General features: G+C 35.9%; 1 protein-coding gene across 1 annotated transcript in view; it reads right to left on the reverse strand.

The window, feature by feature from the left end:
* Positions 1 to 14943, reverse strand: part of cwc25 (CWC25 spliceosome associated protein homolog) — a 53711-nt gene that overhangs the window by 14480 nt on the left and 24288 nt on the right. The window lies entirely within an intron of this gene.

Here is a 14943-nt window from a genome sequence, read left to right on the forward strand (position 1 = left end):
TCGTTTCATTTATTCCATAATATATATTATAAATATGCTTAACTTGCTGAATCAGGGAAACTGTCAAGTGGGACATCTTATGATAAATTGTTAGTCAGGAGGAGAGGGGCCAAGAGAGAGTGAGGATTTGGAGGCAACAGAGACGAAGAGAATAGAGAAAGAAAATGAGCGAAGAAAAAATCTTGAGAAAATCTTTCGCTCCAGGCTGAGCGGCTTTTGCGCTGCACTCGAAAAGTTACAGATGCATCCTCTTATTTTATTTTACGTTTGAGCCTATGATCTTTGCAACTTAATTATGTTGTGGATCGTGTGTAGGCTAATTTAATTTTCGCAATTGAAAAGTTTCAGATTGATCCTTGTTTTTATTTATTTTATCTATTTCAGAGCTTATTTTCTTTAATGATGTGGATCGTTTGTAACTTCATTGCAATTGAATTAAATGTACTGTCATTCTAATTTCCATAACCGTTGTGTTATAGTGGTTCTCAACCTTTTTTTTTCCACCGGGCGCACTGTGGTCCAAGTGCAAGTCTCGCGGGCCGCACGCATATCATTTACATATTACGTCACCAATACAAACCAACCTGATTTATAATATTATAGCATAAATATTATGATATCTAATCGATTACATTCATTTACATAAATAATTATACTCCCCATATAAATAAAACACCTGATGCTGTCGGGAGCTAGATTCAGCTCGAAAGGAGTAACCACACAATGAAGTTGCAATTGTAAAGCCTGTGTTAGTTATACTTTCCGCATGAGCAATCCAGACGCGGACACGGCCAGCACGGACGCAGACTTCTTCCATTTATACTTCCGAAAGCGCACGCTGATGGTCGGCTCTGCACCAAACATGTGAACAAACAGTTGCCCAGAATTACTGCACATCTGACTGTCTTTACATTCTTTTATTGACGGATTGCACAGGTTCGAGTAGCAATGGGCTTCTTCACACTGCCTCCACATGTGCAATTGTGCTTTTGAAGCCTACTGACCACGCGCACTTGTCCGCGCAGTCATAAAAAGTGGGAGGCACGCGCTCGTCCTCTCAGAGCATCCGCACACACTCTCCCATGACAATGTTTACGTCACGCCTACCTAGCGGTCCATAACGGTCTCCCTGCGGACGCGGAAAGTTTAACATAGGCTTTAGATGCAGTCTGTAAGACGCGCACTGGAGCATAACTTGACCTGCGACATTGCAGAAAATGTGCGTTCACAAATGTAGCCTATGTTGATCCAAATATGGAAAGCACTTTTGAATTTAATAATATTAGAGATGTTTTGCCACATTTCTTCAATTAAAGATGATTGCTACGTAGTATATGGTGTTTCTATTTGCCTGAACTTCTTCAAGTAAGTTGCGGGGCAAACCGAAAATCCAACACTCTCCTTCACTACTGATACTCTGACTTTTTCTATGCGTTCATTCGCTGGCATTTTCCACATTTTTTTTTTTTCTCCCTTAAAAACAAATTTGTCCATTCTGATGCTCAATTTTACCGAACTAATGGCTGTTGATGACTATTTGAATTGAATTCTGCCAAAGTGCGCACTTGTGTTCATTAAATGCTGTGAGTAGGTCTGCTCATGTCTGAAAATAATATATGAAACAATTGTACGTAAAAAACATTAGGCTATAGCTTATATTTCTTAAGTACATTTTTAAATTAATGTAAAAAAAACCTAATTGTAAAACTGAAAAAAAAAAAACATTAATTGTGTTCAGCATGTTGGGCCGCATTTGAATTCGTGATGGGCCGCGGGTTGAGATGATGCTGCTGCTAGCTCCATGGTCATTTAATAGGCCTAGCCTATTGCAGCAATGTTTCTTTTACGCGGCTGCAATGTTTCTTTTTTGTGCTTTCCGTTACTGAGCCTGTGTCTGTCAATCGTCCTCTTAAAAGTGGAAGCTTGTGCGTAGCTTTGTGGCATTATATTGAAACTTTGTTGATTTTTTATTGTCATGCATGTTCTGGTTATTTGCGCATGATTAAACATGACTCTTTATATAGCGATAAAAGAAAGCTTTGTTGCGTTTTTTTTTTTTTTTTTTTAAGTGGGGATTGGGGCTGCGCCAACCTGGTTGGGACATAGAAGGGGGTGTGCAGGAAAAAAAGTTTGGGAAATGCTGGAATAGAGAAACAAAGACGATGGCCATTTGGAATTACTATTAGGGAATTTCACTGTTATATTTACCAGTTTTCATAATATAGACAGAGAGTGCAAAAGTCTCTGGTATTCATTTATATATAAAAATATTAATTTATTTATAAAATATTAAAAATACTTATCCCAGTTGCTTAGTTTAAATTGTGAATTGCATGCACTAAAAAGTTGTATGCAATGCACTTTCTGTACTTGTTTTGCACTGCTTCAGTTACGTACAGGCCTACACGTGTTCATTTAATTTTTTTTTTTTTTTTCTTTCTTTTTTTTTTAAGTGATCACTTGGTCTAGATTTTAACTGCTTAAATTAGCTGTTTAATCTAAATTGTTTTTTTTTTATGGGAATAATTTATTATTATTTAAATGCAAATGAAAATATATCAAGATACATAAATATCGTAAATTGACAATATCGAGATGTAATTTCTTTTTTTTTTTTTATACATCTCCCAGGCTATTATATAATTTTGAAAATGTCCTTTTTGAGTGGAAGCAAAAACACACTGTTTTTAAGGCCCGTGTCCTTAAATGCAAATGAGCTGCTTCTCCCCACCCTCTTTCCAGAATACAGCTGCGTCATTACAGCTCCTACCTCATACAGTGGTACTATTCTTTTTTTAACAGATAAATCTCAGAGAGTCAAAGTAAATGATAGTCTGTCTCAAGTAAAATACAGTAGTACTGGTGTTCCTCAGGGCTGTGTCAGCTCACCAGTTCTCTTTACACTGTACACTAATGAGTGCTCTAACAAGCACCCACAGAACTTCATTCTGAAATATTCTGATGATATGATACAGCTATTCTAAGTTTATTAAAAAAGCAAGACTCTCTCTCTATTATTCTGAGATTACCTCCTTTATTAACTGGTGTGATGCTAATTTCCTGAAAGTGAACACTAAGAAAACACAGGAGATCATCTTTGACCCTTAAGTTATCGGAGAGCATACGGCAGTATTTGTTCACAATCAGGAAATAGCACCGGTTAGGGGTGGGCGATATCTCGATATTTAAAATATATAGAGATATTTTTTAAACACGATATGGATTGTGACATATCGTATATATCGATATATTGTTTATATTTAATTCTGATTCCGCCACTTTGCTTGTTTGTCTTCTCTGTGCTGTGCTCGCCCCCGCCTCCTTGATTTTGTTACCCCTCCCTTCGCGTGTTGTCTCATAAACATGGTGGCGTCCGCAACCAGACCGGAGGCTGCAGGACTAGTATCAAAAAAGCCAACTGGCTCCATTATATGGAGACACATCGGTTTTAAAGTGTCAGGCGAACAGCAGGCAGATGTCTCCTGTAGGGTCCTATGATTTCCACGATGCAGAAAACGCGGACAGAATCGCAGAATCCAGTCATAAAAACGGAATTTACAGTTTAACGTGGAATGTCACTGAATTTGTCAAATTTTAAATGAATTAATCAAAAGTAGGTCATTGCACTCACATCAAATCGCGATATGGATATCTGTAAATATTAAGCCGGAAAATCTATTTAAATATGAATCCTGCATGTTCTGCGTGTCTGTGTTAATGAATGGAGCAGAAGCGCTTCTTCGTTTTATTACACACCCGGAAGCACGCGTGGCGGTCGCGTTGATTTCAGCTTCTGTCCTCTCATTAAATGAGGATGTGAACACACAAACAACATCTCCAGAACTGCACTGAGAGTCAATGCATGAGTATCTGACCGTTTGATTTGAGTAAAACTAGCGTCATATCACATCATAGACTGTAGTATCACATACACAGAACTGTAACGGTAAACCAGTCAAAATAAAAGTATTTGCCAGAAATCTATTACTAGCCTATTGTTCAGCAGAATGTTCGTAGCCTACTACTACTACTATTAAAATGAAACGAACATAATTTAAGGAATAATTACATTTTTTCCATGTATTATTTTTCATAGTAAATCCCCTTTGTTTACCAAAAAATAAAGTTTGCTTAACTTAAAATAATTAAAAGATAAATTAAATGAATGTTTTATGCCTTCATTTGATAACCAGAAAAATGAACACAGAATTTCAGAGGGGAAAAAACATTTCAATTTAACATATTAAGTTGTTTTTATGCATTTAAATAATTACACTTGCTTAAACACAGAATTAGATATCAATAAAACATATGGTGAAGAAAAATATAAAACATTTCATAGGGCCCTAAACATGTAATATTTGGCATATTTGATTTTAAAGTAGTTTTTGGGGGGTTATTTTTCCTGTAAAGATATCGAGATCTATATATTGTATATCGAGATATAGCAAAATGTATCAAGATATATTTTTTGCTCCATATCGCCCAGCCCTAGCACAGGTGCAATCTTACAAGTACCTAGGTGTGTATATAGATAAATCCCTTACATGGGACACACATGCTCATTGGGTCTATGAACGATTTTTTACAAAGATTATATTTCCTTCACAGATTGTGGTTTTATGATGTTGATAGAAAAATTATGCTGCTTTTTTTAATCAATCTGTGTTAGAAAGTGTCATCAGATATGGCTTGTCTACTTGGTAAGGAAACCTCTATGTAATATCTAAGACAAAGATACAAGGTATCATACGAACTGCTATGAAACTGATCGGGCTAAAAGACTATCCCAGCATCCAGTCTCTTTTTGAACTTTGTACTTTGAAAGAGGCTAAAAGTATCCTAAGTGACCCATCCCATGTACTTTACTCCAGTTACGAACTTTTACCTTCTGGGAGAAGGTACAGGATCCCACGATGCAAATGGACAGAAACAGCATGCGAGTACTAGATTGTGCCGGTATTCGGTAATGTGATGTATTGCGGTGATTAATATGCACAATATTGTTATCGTGGGCACTTCTAAATACAGTGAATAAATATACATTACAAATTATTCAGAATTTGGAATGCATTTTAAGAATAGTATTCCCATCAGCTGCTTAAAATGCACAACATCGCTGTATGCTGCTTGAAAGAGCGCATGCACTCTGATGTAAACAATCACGTATGAGAAGCACATGGAGGAACATGAGAGACACGCTGAATGAAAGCACATTCACTCTCTGACAGCACTCTAAATGCAGCCCTTACCCTGTAAACACAGTAAAAAAAAAAAGCAGCTGTTACTTTCTAAACCATATTTAAATAATTTTAAATAACCATTCAGATTTGTGTTTTCCCTACGGTGTTTATTACAGAGCCAAATACCGAAATATTTAGACTTAATAGGATATTTATCTTCAAACATTCTTTTTTTAAATTTTTTTTATCTGGGCTACAAATGCCCTAGATATTGTTTGAAAGTGTTTTGATCTTGTATTGTTCATTCACACTTTACATTATGGCTTTATTAGTTAAACTGCCAATGAAAAAAATATTCTGAACATTCATTAATCTTAGGTATTCCAATATTTAATAACACATTGTTAAAATTGAAAGTTGCAACTGTGTTATTTAATGAGCTAACATGAACTAAGACTAAGATTTTTTAACAAAGATTACTAACTTCTATAGTAAATGTATCTATTGTTCATTGTTTAGCTGTGCATTTATTTAATGAGCACTATGCGATGTCCGAACTGATTACACTATATTTTATGTACTGCACTGTATTATGTAAAATCATTTTCTATTTTTTAGTCTTAAATTCATTTTAAGTCAATTTTTTTATCATTTTCATTTTCAAGTTCTTAAATTGCTTGTTTTACTTTTGTGACTATTTTTCTTCATTACTTTTTTTTCCTTTCTTTTTGAATTACCATTGTGTACGAAATGTGCTATATAAATAAACTTGCCTTGCCTTGAATGTTAATGCATTAACTAAGGTTAACTAATGAGGTCTTATTGTAAAGTGATACCTATTGGTTTTTATAGTTCTTTTGCACCTTAATGTGTAAAACAGTTAACTTTTATATATTTTTCTGTAATGCTTTATTGTTTTAATAATTTTGTTATTTTTGTTATAAGAAAAAAAGTTATTTAACCTGTTATGCTGTTTTATGACCACTTTTTTTTAAAACAAAATGGCAATACCGTGATAATACCGTATACCGTGATAAAAGCATAATCAATTAACCGCAACAGGAAAATTTGATACCGGCATAATAAAGTAAAATACAGTGCAATACATAAAATATAGTGTCCCTATCCCTAGTGAGTACTAAACTAAGTTCTCAATTACACACAAGTTTACGTTAAAAAACACACGAGCTACAAAAACAGTCTGTACATGTCTGTGAAGGTAAACAGCTGGGAAATAAATTGCTAAATAAATTGATTTTAGATCTGTGTGGCAGCAGCACTATATAGTAAATGAATAAATCCTCTGCTCTGTTGTCTCCTCTGAAGCTGGGACTCTAAACAGCGTTCTGTGCTCACAAACCCTCTACGGACCGGCCAGGACATAAATGTTTTTATAGAAAATATTTAATAGTTTGTTATAGAAAAACAAGTTATGCTTAAAGTCCAGAGCCTCGATCATAAGATTATAACATGCACCTTCTTTTTAGAAAGCTGCACGATCGCGGGGAACACTAGATGGGCAGGTGTGTGCAGAATTCGGGAAAATAATTAAGGTGTGCTCACACTAGGCAATTCTATCCGTGCCGGAGCACGTTTGACCCCCAAAGCCTGTTTCGTTTGACTAGTGTGATCGTTCTGTTTAGCAGTCACAGGCTCAGTTGGAAGAGGTGGGCAAGAGCGCAGTTTAGTTATATATAGATCAGTGAGTGTGAGTGCTAGCCACGCCGGAGTGCAGATCTTCTGTGTTGTGATGTGCTGCATGATTGCATGAATATTTCTGAGCAGCAAAAGCGATAGATCTGTAAAGCAATTTATCGTGAGAGTGACGCGTCTCATAACCACAAAGTTAAAGGTCCCATGACATGGATTATTTCCTTTTCTTTAAATGCTTTTTAATGTTTCCTTAGGTGTACTTATATTGTTAGTATGATTTTTACATTTAAAATTTAAAAATAAAAAGCATTTTTTATATCCTGATATTAGCCCTCTGGCTTGAATGCTCTGTTTGAAGGGGCGTGTCTGCTGTGAGACTCCGAGGAAACGACAACTGTTGTGATTGGCTGACATCTTTGCATTTGAAATGCGTATTACATGTGGACCCCTCTCAAATATATATATATACGACAGCGGTCGAGATTAACGAATCGTGGATTTGTTGATTATATAATTATTTGTTCGATCTTTTCCCATCACATGAAAGGCTGCAGTGATGAGCAGCATTGAGTGTGAATGCAGTCGCGTGAATGCAGTCATCTCGTCATTATTGCAAGACGTTTTCTCTCACAAAATGCTTTCACCACAACTAACAGCAAACACATGAATACAGTAAGAGCTCCGTTGTGCAGCATAACAGCGTCATTCATTGTAACGGCAGTTTAGGCAAGTGTGCAGATAATATATATACTCGCGATGTGTGAGAGCTCCGAAAAAAAGGGAGCGTTCTTTGATCGCTCTCTGTAGTTAAATCACAATTTAAATAACAGATTTGTTTCATGCTACTAAGAGAAACAACGTGAAGTTGATCGTTTAGTCACTGGCTTGATTCACTGATGCATAAACAGTATTAAACGATTTAGAAAGAAAGTGTGTGAACTTGAATGATTAACTACACATCAGAAATCACTGATCACAGATCAGGCATTAATAAACACTGTTACTCACTGTTTGTGCCGGTGCTGTCGAATCCATATCATAAAAGTCTGTTTGTTACGCCTTTGCTGACATTGAGACTGAATTATATGTAAATATTTGGGCAGGCAAAGCAGAGAAAGGGGAGGTAACATTTCTCTTTACAACGTCACAAAGAGGAGATTCCAGATCAGCCCGTTTGAGCTTCTGTTTTTTCAAAGGCAGAGAAAGATAGTAAAATCTCGATTTACACTTTTAAGTTTAACTAAATTTTTAGAAACTTGGGGACCACATACATGCTAGGGGGAGTCATATTAATGTTAAAAAACCTCAGAAAGTGAAATTTTCATGTCATGGGACCTTTAACAAAATGATTCACACCACTGAGATAATCAATTATTAATGATAGAACTTTAGTAATTAGAATTAAAACCAGATAACCATGTTTGAATGTATTTTAGACATTTTAACTGAATATTTTTTTTTAACGTTTCTATTTGCGTCTATTACGTCTTCTCTCTCGCACCATTTTTTCATCAACGTTGGTAAGTCAGAATCATTCTTCAATCACCCTGAGTAATAGCTACTTCTGCTATTGTTTTTGCACTGCTTGCCATATGTATGCCTTAGCTCTCTCTGTTGGCAATGAGGGATTCACATGTGATAAATGCAGGGAAATAGTTAGGTTGACAAGTTTTCAGAATTTGAGACCCATCCAAACTTTAATTGAGGACAGTAAGAAAAGGGCTGTAGGTATGGCTTTGTATGCAATTAGCTCAGGGAGTCCAGTACATTGTTCGGTTCCAGCTGCAGCTCCTCCACAGCAGGGCATCCGGGTGACAGAGGCAGCATAGTCGTAACCATGCAGCCGTCAGCTACAGTGTCGCATGATGGGTTGTCATGTCATGTGTTTCGATTACTGCGAGAAAGATGCGAAAATGGATGCTGAGTAGGTGTAACAGAGGCTTGCCCCTGGCGATTATGTTTTGGTTGCACCAGCAACTAAAGCAAAGTCTGAGGTGTGGAAAAGTTGAGATAAGAGCTGAAACAACTAATCAATTTAATCGATTAAAATCTATTATTAAAGTAGTTGTCAACTAATTTAGTCATCGATTAGTTGCTAAACAACTTTTATTTGCCGTAAACGGCTCATTTTGTGCATATTTTAAATCTGCGATGACCAAAGTGTGGCAGTAATGAGCCACCGCAGGTTTTATTCAGCCAGTACAGCAGAAGTAGCAAATAGTCAATAGCTGGCCTCGTTTTATGTCACATGCTTCCCGAACTGCGTCTGCAGCATTCAGCGAGATGGTGGAGACAGACGGCAGTGGAGTAAGCTTGAGAAAGAAAAAAAAAAAGAAAAAAGTGGAAGATAAAACTAATCCAACGAAGTCATCCAAAGTGTGGGAGAACTTTACTTTGAGCCTTCAAAAAAGAAGAGTAACCTGTAAACTCTGCACTACTGAACTGTTTGACTGTTTAAGACTTATTTGTGCAGATTCTCCTGTACAATGTTGTTTGCAAATGTTTAGTCGTAAAAACTAATAACATTGCTTTTTAACAGTTAACATTTAAAGACTTACAAACATTTTCTGTGATCAGTTTGTCGTTTACCAGTTCCTAATTCAGTCTTGCACCCTAATTATGACTGAATGAGAGAGGTAAAGGTTTAAATGTATTTGAAGTGCTTGAAGTATTTTTCTGGACAACCTTCTGATGGATTTTACTTTAAAATGTGACTTCCATTCAGGTTTCATGCCACTAGCACTTTATTCGAAGGATTGTTTACAATTTCACAGCATAAGCTATAAAGCTGTTTCCCAGGTATAAGTTGTGTGTTTACAGGAAAAAAATAATAAAATGCAATGTATTGCAAATTTATTCTGTTTTATTCTTATTCTTCGTGAAAATATTTTCTGAAAGATTCCTTAAGCTTTGTTCGGGATATTAAACTACTTTAGGAGCCCTAAGGAGTGCCATGGTGAAAACATTATTTGAAATCTCCTTGTGGAATTTGCTAGAGTATGGGTCAGTGTTTTGATTGCAGAAGAGTTTGACAAAGGATTACTAACACATAATACAACAAAACTCCAGGTATATTTTTGATGAGGATATGACAATGCAAAATGGTTAAAATCTCTAAAAGTCTATCTTGAATGATAAAGACCCTTTGTTAATAATTTAATTGGAAAAAATGGGCAAAACTAAAATATAAGTACATAAAGATGAATCGATTAATCGTAAAAATAATCGACAGATTAATCGATTATCAAAATAATCGTTAGTTGCAGCCCTAGTTGAGATCATGTTTATAATGAGAATAATGAGTGAATAATGACGCACCATCAGGAATGCGCTGAAGCCATCTACAGTGGATTCAATAATTTTCCTCCACAAAAACATGTAGGCTTAGTCTAATCTCTGTGAGAAAAGATTTTTCAAATGATAACTAAATATTCATTGAGTCTTAAATGCATAATGTGGACAGAGTATTTACACTAATGTTGGCATTATTCTTTTATTAAATGTCAGCTGCTGGTGGTGAAGCAAATCTGGAGGAGCCTTTATCTTAATTTCGTTATTGTCAAATGCCCATCCTTATCCTAATTTAAAATTTATCTTAATTTAATTTGTTAAAAAAAGACTTGTTTTTATTGGTGCGTTGGTCTATTTATAGGCTAAATGAGCCTATGTCTATTTAGAGTGCTGAGATGTTAAGATGTCACAGAGGACTTATTTTACTTATTTTACACAGAGGACTTATTTTCAAAGTCAGATTTTCGATTGGAATTTATAGGATATTTTGATACACATTCGAATTGACAAATAAACAGAATTATAGAGAGAGCTATAAGAGGTAAGCTTTTGTGGATGCGCTTTGTGTGTGTTCCGCAGCACAGAAAACAGCACGCGTCATATAACCCGCCCAGCCCATTTCAAAACAAGCGTGTATTAAAAAACAAATGCTTATATTATGTCACTGGCCAACGGAGAAAACCAACATTGCCCCAGTGTTTTACTTAAAGTGGACCTATTATGCAAAATTCACCTTCACATGTTGCTTGGATATTAATGTGTGATAGCAGTGTGTGTACACAACCACCCTATAATGATGCGATGGTACCAGGAGTTATTTTTAATTGGCTGTACTGACTTTTAAACAGAGTGCATTTTCTGTAAAGGTAATGGGCTTGTACTAATAGTGGAGTGTTTATTTGCAAAGGCTAGCACAGGGCTGGGCGGTATATCAAGTGTGTACAATATATCTATATTTTCTTCATAAGCGATTCAATATGAGGCAATACCGTTTATATCGATATACGGCAATTTGATATGAGTGCATCTGAAAATATAGCGAGGACACAGACTGAGCTGCTGCAGAGAAAGTGGTTAATCCAATTTGTTCTTAACATGTGACAAGCTTCATATTAAGGCCTTTAGAGACTGATAAGTTTATAGTTTCGTTTCGCAGTAGTTTACGCGGCTCAGCCCGTCATATGCTCAGACAGAAAGACACAGGCTACTCACACTGTTTAATGCGTTTGAGATGTGCAGTCTTCCTGAATGCATAACTTCCATATCACAAGTATATCCTCCATCTGTAAATGTTAGAAAGCCCTGGAAATATTTAGATTTTTCTGTCAAAAGTGCATGAGCTTTCTGTTCTGGGATTCTCCGCTAAACTTCAATGAACAAGCACCACCTCACGCATGCGCGCCAAACAGACAGACCTCAATTAAATAGAAGCATTATAATTATAATCACACAAGTCTATTTTTATGATTGTACTGACTGTAAAGAGACTGCAATGGAATAAAAATAGCCTAACACAACTCTGTGCCTTTGTTCTCATTTATTTTCACCCGGAATTCAAATTCTGCTGATTTTACACATTCCAAATGGTGTTATTATTGTCTGATGAATATGCTAACATAAAAAAAGCTAGCTTTATGAAATGAGTATGTTGGCTACCATAGCAATAAACTTTAAAATTACATTAAAAAGTATCACAAATGTGAAAATGTTGGTGTAGTTGGATGGGGGTAGGCATGTGACGGTATCAAATTTTCATGTTGCGATTAATTGCTAATGGTTTTATCACGGTATTGAAACAGTTGAAAAAAAAGTGTTGTCAAAGTATAAAATGTTTAATAACTTTTTTCTTATAACAAAAATAAACTGAACTTTTCAAATACAATAAAGCAATATACAAAAAAATTTATAAAAGTAAAATAATTTCCCACAGATTAAAGTGCAAAAGAATACAGACCAATAGGTAACGCTTTACAATAAGATCTCATTAAATATTGAAATTAACTAAGATTGATTAATGTTTAGAATAATTTTTCATGGGCAGTTTATTTTTTACTAACAAATTAACTAATGTAATCTAATGGAGCCTTCATGTAAAGTTTGACTGAACAATAAAGAATCAAAACAAAGAATTTCAAACAAATGTAGGGCATGTTGTAGTCCAGATTAAAACGTAAAAATGACTGAAAATAAATAGCCTATTAAGTCTAAATATTTGGCGCTATGATGAGCACCATAGTGAATACACAAATATGAATGGCTGTTTAAATCATTTAAATGGGTTTCAGAAAGTAGCGCTGCAGCTGCATTGTTTCTGGGGTTTCCAGGGTAATGGCTGCATTTCTGCTGTTCAGCAACACCTGTTGTCAGAAGTGAGCACTTCTCATCCATACTTGTTTACATGAGTCCGTGGCAGTGTTGTGCATTGTGACCAGTTGATGGGAGAAGTATTCTAAAAATGCATCCAAGAAATCAGAATAATTTGTAATAAATGATTATTTCCTGTGTTTTGAAGTTTGCACTGTAACAACATTTTGCATATTCATTATGGAGATAATTTTATACTTGTGTTCTCCGTTGCACTATTCTTTGAAACGACAGGAAGCGACGAGGAGTAATTGTCTTCTAAAACCATCTGGTATCACCAGTGAGAAGTCATCATTTGTCAGTACAAGTCTTCTCGCAGGATGAATGAGTTGTACAAACTTAAAATAATCTTAAACTATTGGATTTATTTCACATCAAACACAAGACAACTTTAAGCAAATAGTGTATAATTAGTATCTAAATTAATTCTAATTCTATTTTTATACAATAAAAAAAAAAACCTACTTCAAATAAAAAACCTTGGACAAACTATACAAAAAAAAAATCCATTAAAAATAAAAAAAAACTATGCATGGTTTTCCATCGAATTGACTTGAGGGCGAGTAATTAACCCTTTAAAACCGAACGTGTCGGCGCCGACACAATTTACCATGCGGTATTAATGTTTTCATAACTCAGCAACCGTTTGCACTATGAAAAAAAATCGAATTGCATCTGATAGAAGACAGCTTGCGCTTTAAGACAATATACAGCTTAATACGGTAACTGCATGCTTTCCAGCAGCAAATCACAGCAGCTTTCGGGGAGAGGGGAAAGGGCGGAGTTGAAGCGGGAGATACGGAGCGCAGCAGGTTTGAAAGTTTGAGAGTGTGAAATATAAACAAAAACGAACAAAAACATGGCGAAAAAAGGTTTTACACGAGAGGAGGCGATTGATTTGATCTCTGATTACACCTGGGAAGAGACTGAACATGATTCATCGGACCCGGAGTCTATTCAGACGTTGAGGAGGTGTACTGGTTTTGATCCAGTCGTGGATTGGTAAGTGAAGCTTATTTATTTGTTTCTTTCTGATGAATCGATGAGAAATGAATAAAATAGTCAGACTCCGTGTTTCTGTTCGAAAAAACACTGTTTCACACACTTATATGTGCGTTGCACACACGTGTAAGTGCGTATGTGCATGCATGCATTCATATTTGCTTATGTAACGTTAGCGTTATGTGTATGGGTGCGTGTGCATGCATACATAATTGTGTATGTAAGTGCATGGACATATCTCTCTGTGTGTGTGTGTGTGTGTAAGTAAAGGTGCGTGTGTGTGTATGCGAATGTGTGCGTGTATGTGTAACGTTATATGTATGTTTGTGTAAGTGTATGCATGTGTGCATATGTTTATGTGTGTTTGTGTGTGCTACTGCTAATGTGTGCATGTGTATATCTTTGTGTGTGTGTATATCTGTTTGTGTGTATCTGTGTATCTTATACAGTCTATGATGTGTATGCAAATGTGTGCGTGTACGCGCTTGCGTGACTTTGTTTTTATGTCTATATCTGTATATTTGCGTGTGTGTGTAGGTGCATGTATGTGTGTGTGATTGTGTGTATGCAAATGTAAGTAACTGCAGGCTTTATTTTTATTATTTTATTGTATTATGATTATAGTTATTTATTATATTATACATTTATATATTATTTGTACAAATTTTCTCTTACTAATTGCTTCATAATGAAAAGTATTTTTATGTACATATATAGTGAGTTTGTAATACATGCTGCCTTTTTTTTTTTTTCAGTGTGGCTTACTCCAGTTATCTATGAAGAAGCAAATGGGCCATCTACATTGAACACAACACCATCTCAGAGGGGCCGGGGCAGTGGTCGCTGCTGTAGCTGTACAATAAGTACATGGGGGGACTTGACACCTCCAACAAGATGCTCAGAACAAAGTCGGTGCCCCATAAAACAAGTCATATGTGACCATTTTCCAGCACTTCCTGGACATTGCAGTGACCAACAGCTTCATTTTACACAAAGAGATGTGTGCCATCCACCATGATAAGCTCATGACACGGAAAAAATTTCAGGAGCTGCTAGCAGCTCCGCTCACAGGTGTTCCCCTGGATGGCAGCTCGAGAGAGATGTAATCATCTGCCTGTTCCTGTGAGTGATACTCAAGACCTTTCACAGAGTTGCATACGATGCAAAAGGAGTACCCCATGGAAGTGCAAGGAATGTGATGTGGGACTATGCTTGCAGTTAGACAGGAACTGCTTCAGAGAGCACCACATTTAAATGACTGGATTGAAGGATCCAAAAACGCCTGGAGAACTGGAGTACAACAAATGGCTCCTGAGTGAAAACTGTGCAATCCAGTGTCTCAAAAAGACTTGTATATATGTATTATAGTTCCTTTTTCAAGATTGAGGCATTAGATTCTTTCGATCATGAGTTTTCTGATTTTTTCTAAATAAAAACCAGTACAATTTCT

Source organism: Carassius carassius, chromosome 12 (genome assembly GCF_963082965.1).
Source record: "Carassius carassius chromosome 12, fCarCar2.1, whole genome shotgun sequence".
NCBI classification, from domain to species: domain Eukaryota; kingdom Metazoa; phylum Chordata; class Actinopteri; order Cypriniformes; family Cyprinidae; genus Carassius; species Carassius carassius.